The sequence below is a fragment of the Synchiropus splendidus genome, chromosome 8 (genome assembly GCF_027744825.2).
Source record: "Synchiropus splendidus isolate RoL2022-P1 chromosome 8, RoL_Sspl_1.0, whole genome shotgun sequence".
In the NCBI taxonomy this organism is placed as follows: domain Eukaryota; kingdom Metazoa; phylum Chordata; class Actinopteri; order Syngnathiformes; family Callionymidae; genus Synchiropus; species Synchiropus splendidus.
Window position 1 is genome coordinate 8,113,468 of NC_071341.1, and position 14,869 is coordinate 8,128,336.

Consider the following 14,869-nt stretch of genomic DNA (forward strand, 5'->3'; position numbering starts at 1 on the left):
AGGATCCTGCTGGCTCCACCAAGCAGCGGATGCTTCCCCGGCTGCGGCATGGATCTTTTTTATTGTTTCTGTGTTGGGTTTGTTTGTGCTCGACTCGCAGGGTAACCGGGAGAACATTCGCAGCCCAGGGAGCTTGAACATGCTGTAAATTGATATCACACATATTTGTGTGTAATTATGAGACAAGGGGAGGAATGAGGGCAAAAACACAAGGACCCAGATAAACAGAGGGAACATGAAGGGGGGTAGAGAGACGGATGGGGTGAGGAAAAGTTGAAATTGAATGCTGATATAGTGAGAAAATGGATCTGTAGTTGTTTTTATCCTTGCCCTAGATAGTAACCATAAAAATAATAAGCAGGCAGTGTACAAACTATGCATATGAAGGATCAAGGTTTGCTTTAAAAAACTATTGCCCTGCCTTTCCAATATATTTTGTAATGATAATAATAATAATGTAATAGTTATACAGTAATGCATAATGTTGTTCTTAAACAAAATATTCCAAGATGACCAACACAACCCCACAAATAAAAGCACACAAACCGAAATACTAAAAACACGCAGGAGCATCTGTAACATCACTTCAAAGTACTTCTGCGATAATGTGCTGTATGTATTCAATATTGTATTCAATAGAAGCAGGTGATCAGGTGAGTCCTACACAATAGTTTGAGAGGAAATCTTCCCAAATACGACTCGAGTCCTGTAGCAGCCATTTCCCCAATCTCTGATGGAGTTGACTGCTGAGGATGCCTGCGTACTCTCAAGGAACAGTTATTTAGCAGTGGTCACACAAAGACGTGAAATAAAGATCAACTGACTAAATTGGAAACTGCTGTCAAATGGCTGCTCCGAGTGAAGGTGAAGTGACAGATGCTGTTGCGCTGATTAGAGGATGAAGAATATACCAGGAGGAAAGTGCACTCATTGTAACCTGCGTGTTATTATATCTGACATACAGATGGAAATGGAACCTGATTTCTTTGATTTGCCTGGAAATGATCGAGCTCCAACCTCCAACAATAATCTGAAAGCTGTTTTTTTTGTGTCAACTGCAGTCTTCATAACCTACTTTTTGTCATAGATTCAAAATATTCATTCCGTTTTGGGGGAATTTCCAGAACAATCATTAACATTTTTTATCTCACTAGTTGAAAGGAACACAGTAATCTCACTTGGCCTTGATGCTACACACTTCGTCTTGGCCAAAGTGTGTTTTACTCTAAAACCTGAGGTGTGAACAGAAAGAACGCAGGTTTGGTCCTGGACTCGGAATCAATCTGATTTTGTGTTATGCTTTGCTCCAAGCAACTGAGCTCTCGACAGAAATACATACAACATACAGCCTGACTCAACATTAATCGCAGTAGAATGTCCATGGAGCAGCAAGAAGTTAGCCTCTCTGATGCCAAAATGCAAAAACAACTTGACAAAATACACACTGAGCTTTTCACCTGCATCAGAGGGCAACTGGCTCTCATTCATCATGAGGTGTTGAGGCTTCATGAAGCACTGTTCTCTTTTTCAGAGCTCACTAGGTGGCGCTCTAGGTTTTCAAATGATTTGAGGTTTGTTTGAAGCAGTGTTTTTTAAAGACCACCCTTTCTCCTTTAAGAAAGTGAGGGTTATGGGTAATCTCTGTGACATAGTTTATGATGTCGTTGTTGAGGATTGGTCTGTGTTACATGGCAGAAGCAGAAACCGTCGAAAGACAATGTCAGTAAGGCGCTACATTGAAGTGTGAAGTCAAATGAAGCCCAGTTACATGCTGAACGCCTTTGTTTCCAGTCCAATCTCCGTGTGCAGGATCTACCAGAAGGCAAGTTCTAAGTGCATAACACAAGAGACTGAGTAAAGTGTCATTACGTTGTGAGAAACCACTGGGTCGCAGATGAAAGCTGTATTAGCCCGATTCTTTGACTCAATCCAATACCATCTGGTCTTCCAAAAATAGCACGATCGGCTGCCAATACAAATCATATGCTTTCACATTTCATGTCACTTGCTATTTATCACCCCATATGACCCTCCTCACTGACAATACATGTTGGGAAGTGACCGTGACTCAAACGCACAGCTGTTGAAGGGGCCATTTTAACAGCAACTGAGACCTTACTACCTGTTGGACGAAAGGAGCACCATCCCATGTCTTACCTAAACCCAGTGCTTCTCAATGACTTTCTGTTGCGCCACCCACAGGAAGAGGGTAAACGTTTCGCGCCCCTCAACTCTCTGCCGTCTCTGTAAATATTATCATATACACGACAAAACAGACCACATACTAACATATGTTTCACACAGTAAAAGTGGCAAGAATGGGAAATGATACACTCTGCTCAAAACACAAACAAAGATCATGAGTGGATGATATTACAGCAAGAAAGTATATTCCGAGGTCACATGCGCCTAACCCCAACCTCTTGTTTCTTTTACTCACGGCATCAGGATATGAGGAGGAAGGCGCAACATCTGCTTCAATTGAAAACCTAATGCGTCAACATGCTGAAGGCTGCGTTCTGCGTTATTATAGGACATTGAAGTCCACTTTACCAACGTCAATATATTATGCCATGCGACAGAAGATGTATTGCAGCCATGCATACACGTACATATACATTATCCAAATCACAAGTATTCAATAAATATTCTTAATCTTAATATTTTTCAATGGCTGTCACAAACACTTCCGCAAAGGCTGCCCATGTTTTCACTGAACCTACACATCTTCAACATCGAGGATACATTGAGGATATTTTATACGGAGAAATTCAAACACCAGAAATGGTTCTTACCCTCATTGGTTTAGCTCAGCCTGAAACCGTTCTCACACTGAAGCGCCAGACAAGGGTTAATTCTAAGCAGATATGCGTGCAAATGCTATTTATTTGCACCTAATCTTAGTTCAAATCTCCAAAGTCTATCCATTCTCCGCGCAGAAAAAACATCACTATCATGGATTTAGGTTTATTTGTTTGGATTCTCCCGGCCGTCTTAAGTGGGATTGTTGCAGCAGAACCGCTTCATGTGCAGACTGGTTTTCATCTGATACTATCTCCGTGTTGATTTGCACAAACAAGGAGCCTTAAAATAACTGAACAGGCTGTGTCGCTCCCTCCAAGCATGGAGGTCTGGTGCTTGGCCTCCGTGCAGAACCATGAGAATCACTTCCATTTCCACTTTCTGGAAGTTTTTTTCCTCTCTGCAAATTGGGTGGTCTGAATCATCTCTGCAGTAAGTTCTCCACGCTTGAGATTTTATCGATCGCACCACTAAATATGAAGCTGATAATGTGATGCCTGACCATCTCCGCCTTATCTACATCTGTTGTCCAGCTATTCAGGCCACTGACGTTTGTTTCCATCGATGCTGCCCCTTTTCTTCCCTTCACTTCTTACAGTAAACACCTGCACGCCCTTCAAATGGGGAAAAAAAACAAGATGAATGGTGCTGGTGAAAGAGTGCTGACAGCTCTGAAGAGATCCTTTGACACACAAACGCTGGCCAGGGAGGAGGACGGGGGCAAGCATGAGCCTGTGTGTGCCGGAGCCCAGTCTGACCTCAATTTACATTGATATTTAATAATTATCCTGCCATTTCAGCGCCGCTTCTCCATATTCCCATCATTTTGTTTGCTTGTTAGAGAAGCAAACCCCAGTTTCAAAAAACGCTGTTGCTCAAAGGCCGAAAATAAAATCCCAGCCCATATTTCACAGCAATGTTTTTACATGTTTCAGCTCATTAAGTCCAAATAGTCCGTGTTTTATATTCCTGCTGACTGACTCCCAAAGCACACAATACATTTGAGATGGATGTTTCAGGCCTGCAGGCAGTTGCTGGGTTCCGTTCATTTAATTATAAAAATGATCTTGAGGACTTGATGAAAGAGACCTGTGGTCCATCATGGTAATGGAGGCGAAAGTTTCACCCTTACAGTTAAGGAAGGCAAAAGCTGTAATAAGTATATGAAGGAAGGGGATGTGTAGCAAAAATATCAATAGTCACCAAAATTGTAATATTCATTCTCTTTCGATTCTCACTGAGTTGTGCATCCATCTGTTGTGTGCTGCTGTTCCATCCCTCCTCATACTGTTCACCACAATTATGTTGAAAAATAATAAAATTCATCAACTCTTCTCTGTAGACAAGGCAACACATGGAGGGCAAACGTTTGTGAATTCAGCAGTGGAGACTTCAAAGATCACAAGTAGCTGAAATAAGCTGGACATTAGCCAAACACAAATGACTGACTTTAAGAAAAATGAAAAAGGAAGAAACGCACGCACATACAACTGACTGAACACTGTATTGACTGACAGAAACAAAGCAAACGAAGACTGACAGTAACACACGACATGACAAAACAGACCACACACTGACATATGTTTCACACAGTAAAGTGGCAAGAATGGGAAATGATACACTCTGCTCCTTTTCAATAGCTGTGAAATGTAGTCAGAAATATTGACCAAGTTGAATGCAATGAAACAGTAATGAAGCTATGTCATATAACAGTCATACAAATTGCATGCAACTTCATGTCATGTAAGGAGGACGTTGACATAAACATTTATTAATAATAGTATGTCTGTCACCTCTAGTATCGCTATCTATCTCTATAAGTCTCAGACAGGTGAAAGTAGAGGACACGCTTTAAAGGAGAAACCATTCAGCTGCTCAGCACATTGATCCCGTTTGCTTGTTTCTGTGATGTGTTTAGCCATGAACTCTTTATAGCTATCACTGATAATAGTGAAGGGTTTCTGGAGGAGGAGACAGACCTGCTCTGGCAACTGCTGATGGGCTTCTGAGGCTTCATGAAGTCTTCATTTTCACTTTCATTTTCACATTTTCACTTCCACTGGATGGCACTCTCTGCCATCTTTCCCTCTCTCTCTCTAGATTTGAACATCCCATCATGTTCAACATCCCATCATGTTAAAACCCAGACCGCCACCTACTGAACTCTTTAATTAGGACACTGTATCATGAAGCCTCATCACGGGTGGCAACCCCTGATGGGAAATCCCAAAAGACAAAGAAGAATGGGGTATAAAAGAATTCTTGTTTTGAAAGTAGATTTCTGTTTTGAGAGTAGATTACAATACTACTCAGTTCAGATGTTTGAGGCAGGCAGAGAATTTTGCCACAGTGTTCAGCAGATTGATGCTAGTTTTGTGACAGGTTCTTCTTTGGTGTGTTCGCTGGGCCACGCATGTGGTCAACCATCCAAGAATCCTCTTGAGGTCCCTGGTGTAGGGGCCGTCAAGCCAGTCCGCCTGGTTGTTGCCAAGCAGCCAGCAGTGCTGTCCTTTCAAGATAAGTCTGTGTTGAGATTGATGCTGCCAAAATCACAACAAAATTGTAGATGCCAAAGCTGTCGCAAGTGAACTGAATGAAGCTTTCACGTTGCATTACTTGGACTTTGTTGACCGGGAAAGTTTGTGGCCCAAACTTGAAAGTTCTGTGGTTAAGGTGTTCTGCTCGGGTTGGAACATGGATGTGCATGGTTTCACGCTGGGTCAGAGCCTTTGAGATTCACTCAAGTGCACCAACCAGGAAGACTTTGTTCTGCTGAGCTCACTCACAAAGACTCTAGTTATCAGACAATTGAGGAGCCATGTCATGTTGATGGAGGACTCTGTAGTTCTCAAGCAGCAGAATTCTAAGGTTCTTCCACAAAGGAAATCGTTTATCGTTTCACATGTTGCATCAATTGTCCCTACAAAACATATTCATTGGAATTAATCTCATTTTTGATGTTGAGTAGGATCCACATTTATGCATGAAGAATCTGGCGGGCAATAACACACGCATCGTGCATGAGGCCATGACGTAGCTGTTGACATTAGAAGCCTCACAACTGACCTGAACCATGTGACCGGTTGACAACCTGGATTGGCCAGTTCGTTTCCAGACAAAACACAATGGAGGTCCCCACTCTATGACTGTAGGAATCTTTTTAGTGCATTTGGAACCACAATTTCTTCAACCATAAGTATTCAGTTGGACAGACGAGTGGACCAAAGGCAGGAGCGCTGAGACACAACAACTTACAATAGTGAGTGAGGAGGCAGCAGTTCTTCTGTTTTCAGTGTTACTGGACTCTGACTCCAAAAGTTCATCTTCACGCACCTTCTCGCACCATCGCAAAAGACTGAACTGTGAATTTTGCACTTTAGACTTTGTGTATTTGTTTACAACAATTGATAACAATAATTTCTTTTTTTTTTTCTTCAACATGAACCTCTTCTCAAATATATTAACTTAAAAACCTTAAAAAATGTTGACTCCTTAATGTGATTCATTGTATTTATTGTTCATTATTTACGGTTTTAAAATCCTGTTGATGCTGGACAGAAATTCTCAACTTCATAATGTTCATGTTCAGAAATGTTGCATTCGTGTCCCTTTCTGTATTGAAAACGTATCACAGCGAAACTTTAAAACTGAGAACTGTATGAAGCTGAAAATGTTGTGTACCATTTCACCCTTAATTTCCAAGTCTTACTGTCAGCAAATGAGAAAAATGAATATGTGTTGTGAATCATGTCAAGATTCTCTAGAGAAACAAAGTACCAATTTGAAACCAAAACCTTGTCATTCACGTTGTTCCTAAAGCCGGAGGGCAATGTTCGGGACTGACCCCTCTACTGTCAGGAGTTTTATACACTGTGCTTTGAATCATTTAAATCGGCTGTTTTTCATTTGGGAGATGATGGATTATATTTTAAAGATGTAAATGAAACCTGGTTGCACTGTGATTGTATGATGCTGCAGGGTAAAGGATCATTTACAGTGGATCAAAACACTCATCTTACATGACAAAGATCAATAAATCATCAAGACTGTCACATAAAATAAACATCATCATTAGTCACTGAGTAACCAGTGATTTATTTGCTGTGTAACTGGACATATTGAGGCAAACAGTGACCAAAGACCTCCTCATATAAACTCTGAAAGGTATTTGGGTCGGAGCCTGCTGAGTCACTTTGGTTAATGCTCCAATAGATAGACCTAAGGCTTTTATTTTGGCAGCTCTGCTCTGTGAATATGATATACAGCAGCTCTTAATACTCTCACTGGCACTCAAATACGTAACCGGGGCGAATTAATACAGTCGTCTCAGACACAGACATCTTGAATTGAGAATTTAATTTAATGAACCTTTGACTGTCATTTTTTATTCCTCTGCTCTCTTTCCATCCTTCCACTGCATGGAGGAGGGGCCACAGAACTTTTCACAGGTCTATTGGCTACTCCTCAAAAAAATCAATAAAAAAATAAAACAGTGCTGCAATTTTCATTTTGGTTTTCTCACGACAGCTTTCAATGTGTTGTCTATTACCAGTAATTGGAAAGTGCTGCGTACAGATTGGATTTTCTTTATCCCAGTCCAAAAAATGTGATCCGTCCTCTTATGTTGAAGTGGATCCACAGATGCGCAGTGGAACCTCCAGTATCACTGAAATAGCTCTCTCATCAGCAAGCGCGGCGATGAATGTGTGATCAAAAAGATCAAAACTGATCAGCTCATAGAAGGAGATGAATGAAAAGTGGTGGCTTACTCTTTAATCCTCGCTCTCCTTCTAATATTCATTAGAGGCAAAACACATTTGTCACGGTCTCCCTGAACCAACGGTCACACTCTCAAATAAGTGGATAGTAATCTGGTGCGCTACATGTCGACAGCATGTGATACATTGATCCAGCAGAGCCTCTGTGTCCTGCGGTTAATGCTTCACAGCTTGGTCTCTGTCTCTTCCCGGTCACCTCTTAGACAGCATCCCGCTGCCCCCCGTGGTGAGCCTGAGCCACTTAGCATCGACAGATCTGGTTACCTGAAGGACAGTGACGAACCAATACCAGGAATGAATCACTGAGGCACGGACATACAGTATGTAAGGATGTGCGCTCAGGTGCACAAAGATGTTAGCAGAGGACGAGAGAGGAAGTCTGCATGGATGTCACATGACAATATGGTTCCATGCCTTCAGTGAACAGCAAATGGAGTGAATGAACTGCAACTGGTGATGGGCTGATGAGGCTTCATGAAACAGTGCCTTCGTCTTCAGCAGGTGGCGCTCTTGGTTAGAAAGTGTTCGGTGTCATTGAAATGGTTGTTCATGATGGTTGTCCCGTCATTTTTTAAAATCATGGTCGAGCCGTGTCATCCGATCAAATCGGATTGAGGAAAAACAACTGGAAGTGATGCTGTATTCATGCCATGTGACGCTGTCATGCTCTCACAACAGTTGAAGGAGACGACATTGTGACATGAAAGTAAAGGAGTTTAAGCAAGACGGACATTCTATGTGTGAGGGATAGGTTTTGTTTTGCTGCAATGAATTATGGCTTGCAAAACACATGGCCGGATTGGCCACGCTGACGGAAGCTGATGGCTAAATGAGGTAGGATCCCAACCAGTGGGCGCAGGAGGCCCATAAGAATGAGTGGCATGCGTCCTGAAAACCAGCCATTTTATGGGATGACTGCATCCGTATGGCGTGAGGGGGCATTCACAATCCTACAGAATGGGTATTTTAGAGTCAGCAGTTTATCTCTGTATGTTTCAGGACAGAGGGAGGAAACCACGGGGCCTGGGAGAAACCGCATGCACCTTGAGAACATACTTCCTTCACTCCAACCCCGAGTGCCCTCAGGTTGGAGAGGAAACTCTGACCTCGCTGTGAGGCTTCTGCACTCACCACAAGCCCGCTGTGCTGCCATACCTTTAGAGGAAAGGAAAAAAAGAGATCCTGCAACAAAAGTCTCACTGGTTGTGTTGTGGCCACAATAAAACATGTACTCAAGCAGCTGCGAAAGATACAATGAAAGCTACATAATTTGGGGTGGAAGAGATTGACATTCTAGTCTGTCTCTCTGGTGTAGCTGTCTGTTTAGTGCCGGTCCCTGTGGAGGCATAATGGAGAAAGAGAGGGAGGGATCCCTGAAGGCCCGGCTGTCTGCTTGGCGTTGGAGAGTGGCTGAAGCAGATAGTGTTGCACTGGACCCAAGGGAGACAAGGAGATGTGGCCAGAGGGTTGAAGAGAGGTGTGTGTGTGAGGGGGTGGCATTGTCATGGTGACACTGTGTGACATATTAAAAGAGACAAAGAAAGCGAAGGATGAATAGATTCAGGCTGCATCAGGTACAATTCGTTCTCCGCAGCATGAAACCACTTTATGAGGGAATTCCAATAAAATCATTATTATAAATATATTTTCACCGACAGAGGCTTGTTGACCCTCTCTCCTGCTCCCGAAATACCGATCTAATGCCAACAAGTTCCCATGCTCTCGCTCGTCTCTCCTGCCTCTTCTCCTGAACAGAGCGGGTGTCGGTGTCAATCTCAAGTGGCCTTGTCTACTGTCTGAATAGCTGCGCTCTTTGGTGACTGTGAAAAGGCAAAGATGGCTGTAGGCAGAGGTAAAAGTGGAAGAGACAAGGCTTTAGGAGACTGAGCGTGATGAGAGAAAAAGACACTTGAGAGGATGAGTGAGTGGAAAGTTCTAAGAAGGGCTTGGTTACGTAGGAGTGCTATTAAAATGCTGAAACAAAGAGATAGCAAGTGGGTTGAGCTGTGTGCATAGAATGGCGTCCCAGAGTTAGCATTTTAGCTAATGAATGCAGCATCTTTTATCAGGACAAACATGTGTAAAATCCTTAGAACAGATTATAAAAGATATCTGATTTGTGTCTGCTTTTATTATGTCTATTTCCTGTTTTGATTCTGTCCTCTTCTGTTCACCCTTGGAACCAATCCACCATCAGTGCACTTGTCAGTACTTCAGCCTCCAGGTTGGAGTCCACGCTGTCAGCTGTCCATTGTCCATCCTACGCTGGTAAAGTTGACCTGTCTCTTGTTCCTGGAGCTGGAGCTTTTCTGAAATGAGTGAGTGCAAACCTCCACATGCCTTTTCTTCTTCAAGGTCTCCTTATTCCTGCTGAATTTTTTTTCTCTCTCTCCATCACTTGCCTCTTCACTCATTGGTTTGGAGTGTGTCTGGACCATGGCAAAGTAGTGTGTTGGTTTTCAAGTGGACTTTGGAGTCTCAGTGTGTCATCTGCATTCCTTGCCACAAATAAGCAGACAACATCAATATCCTGCATATCGTGGTGGACGTAGCAGGGATGTAAGAAGAAAGACACGAGAGAAAACACTGTGTGTAGCTGCAGTGGATTTCCCGGTCACGCCTTAAACTACGGGTGTTGTTCAGACATGAGGAATAATGTCTCCAGTGGATCAGATAAACATCTGTAGCAGCAATGCAATTCAATATGGCTGCCACCTGGTGACATCACAATATACCAGGTGGAGGAGTGAAAGGGTGATTTCTGATTGACAGTATGCCTATATCTTGGATTTTCAAGTTGCAACCTTCTGAGATCATGACAACAAAATTGAATATAACCTAAATGGTTAAATCTTATGTACATTATTTAAAGGGAAAAAAAAGTCCAGTGTGATTCAAATCAGCAAATGGACTGTCATGGAATTGAAAAGTTAAAAAAAAGAAGAGTCACACATTCAGACACACTCGCACACATTGATCCACTTAGTGGTGCCAGGCCCATGTGTGGTGCAGAGAATAGAGTCACACATGCAGCGAAAAATGCCTCTAATATCAGATCTGGCAGCATGAGAAGAGGAGGAAATGAAAGAGACAATGAGGTGGTGGCGCGGAAAGAAACAAGCCATTGTACCGTCATATCAAATGTTCTGAGAACATTGCGAGCCTCCAAAATGGACTGCATCTTCTCGTCTTTGTAATGAGGGTTATGATTTTGCCTTCAAGGTATGAAAACCTCACGGGGGGAACAAGTAATATCACAAGATTCGTTTTGTTTGTCTGGCTTTGATATACTTCCTTGCACGCTCCTTTTTTTTTCAGGAAGCTTGGACTCACTTTGCTTCGGGGTCAATTCCAACTAATTGGGGTCGGCACAAAATCGGATTGCATTCGTATGGGTTAATTTATACGTCTATTTCGGATGACAGACAGGGAATTGAGGGGTTTCGCTCGACTAATCCTTGGATTTCCTGAGTTGCTAATAAAGTGCGAACTATCTGGTTTCAACCCTTTCATTTTCCCTCCGCTGTACTATTTTGCTGTCTGATCTCTAATGGTACATATTATGACAGAGGAAATTTGAGGTGTTGGACAGGGTATCTTTATCCAAATCTCTCTCTCTCTTTCTCAGTTTTTTTTTTTACTTTCCTGCTCCCTCAATACCACGGTGTAATCTCCCACTTTGTGCACACACATTGGCTATAGTCTTCAGTGTATACTGGGTTTTTGTTTGGTGTGTGGAGGAGACTCTACGTTCCTGATGTCTAGCTGCTGCAGCAAAGTGGTTTTTCTTCTTCTTGAGCTGAGCATCAAAGAAGGAGCAGAGATGTACGGACGAGAGTCCATTGGGTCTATACCCTGTAGTTGTTTTAGGTCTTCATCTGGTTCTGCTAACCCTCATGTGCCAAGCTATTTTTCCTGACCGTGTGATGCTGTTATGGCTAAGCTGCCAGGTAAGTCCCAGTGTGGTTTCGAGACTTTTGACATGAGCCAGCACCCGAGGAGGTGTTTTAAAACGGTCATTGGTTTTTTACACTAAGGCACTCACACCAATGACAGTTGGGCTGCGAGGCAGTACGTCTACATTTTCAGGAGGCGGCTAAGTGTCTTGCTCAGAGATACAACAACACGAAGACATCAGGAGTATAGACAGAACTAGCATAATCTCAGTCACAGGCTGACGACTCTACAGTACCGTCTGAACCCCTTTTAACTGTGGTGTTAGCTCTGCCAAAGTCTGGAGTCTTTATACTTGAATATACGGGGCAGTGCTAAAAAGAAGCAATTGACAGTAGACAGTCCACACTATTGGCTTTCCACATGCTTTTGCTAACTGGTGGTGACCTCATGAGACTTCAGGAAATGGTGCCCTCATTTTATGTTGTCTGCTCTAAACTCATGGGACTTGAACCACCCTTTCAATGAAACCTCATATGCTACTGAATCCGTGAATACCGTACGTCACCATAGAACACCATCAAAATCACATCTCTTCAAAGTTATCTCATTTACAACCTGAAAGATATATTGAATGTCTTTTGTTTGTTTTATAATAATGCTGTTCCAAAACAGAGACCCCAAATGCACTTTACCGAATACTAACACCACTGTAATTCACAGTTAATCCTCAAATAAACAGACAAAGTGAGACCCTTGTAAATACACATGAGAGTGAAAGTCATACAGATAGTTTTGTTTCTCGTGGCACAGTACATTATTTGCTCACAAACAGCAGTTAATGGCAACCCTTTAATAAAGCTGATTCATTTATAGCTGTCGTTCCAGCATAAGATGAGCAAAGGTTTCCATTATCACGCTTGTCGTGGCACAGGAGCTCTCCGTGAATACAGACAGCGAGTCGCAATCACTCCATTTACACTGCAGTCGGGGCTTTTAAGCTGACGCTCTTATTCAAGCAGCTTCAAGGGATGGTCTTCAAAAAAAAAATGCATTTACAAGTGATCAAAGAAGCTAAAGACTTCGAGTCATGGTGAACAATGTCTTATATTACACATTAATACCAGTGCCATTACGTGCCAGTGTTGCACTCTTTCCCGCCTGATCAATAATGTAAAGAACTGGTCAGATTGACTAGCATTTGAGTCTAAGTGTGGGACTTTAGTGGGGTGGTTGTTTAGTCTGATGACTTGGTCTGAACTTGCTGATCTTCACTTCACACCGCTGTTTGGCACTGAACAGCAACACGTTTAAGATAAGAAATGACATGATTCACAATGCTCTCTCAGTGCACCAGCTCATCGCCGTCGACTTTCCTGTCCGCAAAACATCGCATCAACTCAGGTGGATCCTCAAGTCAGCTCCAAAGATAACAACACAGTCACTGCTTTGTCTTCTGCTTTGTCATGGCACTTCAATTCGTTTTGGTGATCACTCACACCTCCAGTTCATAGCTGTCGCTATGCAACTCCTGTTACAACAGAGCAGAGGCTGCTAATGCGTTAATCCTTGAAATGAATCTGAAATATGGAAAGCTCCCCTTGTGAAGGAGAAATTACAAATCTGTAATTGAGCGAGAGAGAATGCAACAGCAAGAGACTAAGAAGAAAAGATAACACTTTGCTCAATAAATAATATGCATAAATCCCACTGAAGCGGTGTTTAACTTTAGGTGAAACTCAAATTATATTCAAACTCTCAAAAATAAGAAACAATGCTGATAAGCATTCCATTCTTACCAATGTATAATTGAATTGATGATGTTTATATTGACACTCTGAGGTTGGTAGATTTAGCGATCCAACCCCACAGTGACCAGCACCCCTGCTGACCACAGCAGTCAGGGCTATTGACTGAGTTTATGACTGTACTGCCATGCAGATTAGAGCAGGTTTCAGGAGCTACATTGATAAAGATGTGCATGAAGAAAGGTTGTTGAGGGAGGATTGGTACCTCTGCTGAAAATGTGAAGTCTGGAATCTGAAGTTGGGCACATTTGTTGCTTCTGCGGAATTGCAAAAAAAGTATGCAATTCCGCAGCAGTGGGTGAGTGATCAGGATGGGTGTGGCCCACATTCTCAGAGTTGCTGGAGCAAGTGATGGGCAAATGAGGCTTCATGAAACAGTGTCCTTATTTTCTCACTATTTGGCAATCTCTGCTCTAAAATCTTTGGCTTTAGAGCACAACGATTTCAATGTAACCTAATGTATGGGCGCCACCTACTCAGCTCTGAAAAGAGAGCATGAAGTTTCATGAAGCCTCATTACTAGCAGAAGGATTTCACAGTTGGTACAGGACTCTCTCCTTCGCCAAAAAGGTAGAGAAGATGTATGAGAAGATTTATCATACTGGGGCTATTACATGGTCTTCCAGGGAGGCCCAGACATGACCATAGACCACATGTCCGGTGATGAATGGGTGAATAAGAGCCATTCATCAAAAGAGAGTGTGGGGTCCAGGAGGTTGCAAGGTTCTTACTAGTGTAGTGAACGGGAAAAACAATCAAAAAGCTTTCAGGCTTTGTCTCCATCGTGGGTACGATCCAGAGAGTGAGTATGAAGTGTCCAGATGCCCAGTGGCCACCAACACTCTCACGTATGGGTTGAGCAGCTGGGGTATCAATTTAAGTGATGTGGCGGCATATCAGATGTCGAATTGTTTCCACTCATTTGTGCCAAGGGAATATTTAAGTGTTAAAAGGTAGCATTCCACTGGGTTTACTGATATTGATCATGCCCTCTGTTGCCTGTGTGCGTGCCACGTGTGTGTGTGTGTGCGTGTGCGTGCACTCACTCTCATATCCACTTGGTTCAAAGCAACCTTTGTTAGAGCTTATGAGCAGCATTTGTCAAAGTCACTCTCATGTTTGGACAGTCCACTGCCTACTTGGATCTAATCTAAATTCCGTTTGTGTTTCATCATCATCATCATGGTCATCATCATCATCATCTTCATTGCGCTTTAATTTCTGGCCCTGCTCAGTTTACTTTACTGCACTGGAAGCACCTGCCAGCCATTCAGTCGGCCACTTAAGATGGAGGAATCCAGGCAGAGGATGACTCATCCTTCTCTTGTTCGCAGAGCGAGAGTGTGTGTTTATGCTTGTTATTGTATGAGAGTGAGATGCAAAAACTCCAAGATGGATGTCTACTTTTGCACTTTAGGATGCAGCCTGAGAGCTATACCCATCCTCGGCCTCTCTCTCAACACTTACACTTACATTCATCTCTTTGGCCATGAGGTGCGTATATTTATATATAGGGGTGTGAGTCCCATGTCCAGCTCCTGCAGCTGTAGACCAATGGCTTCCAGATGTCCATCCATCTTGGGGTAG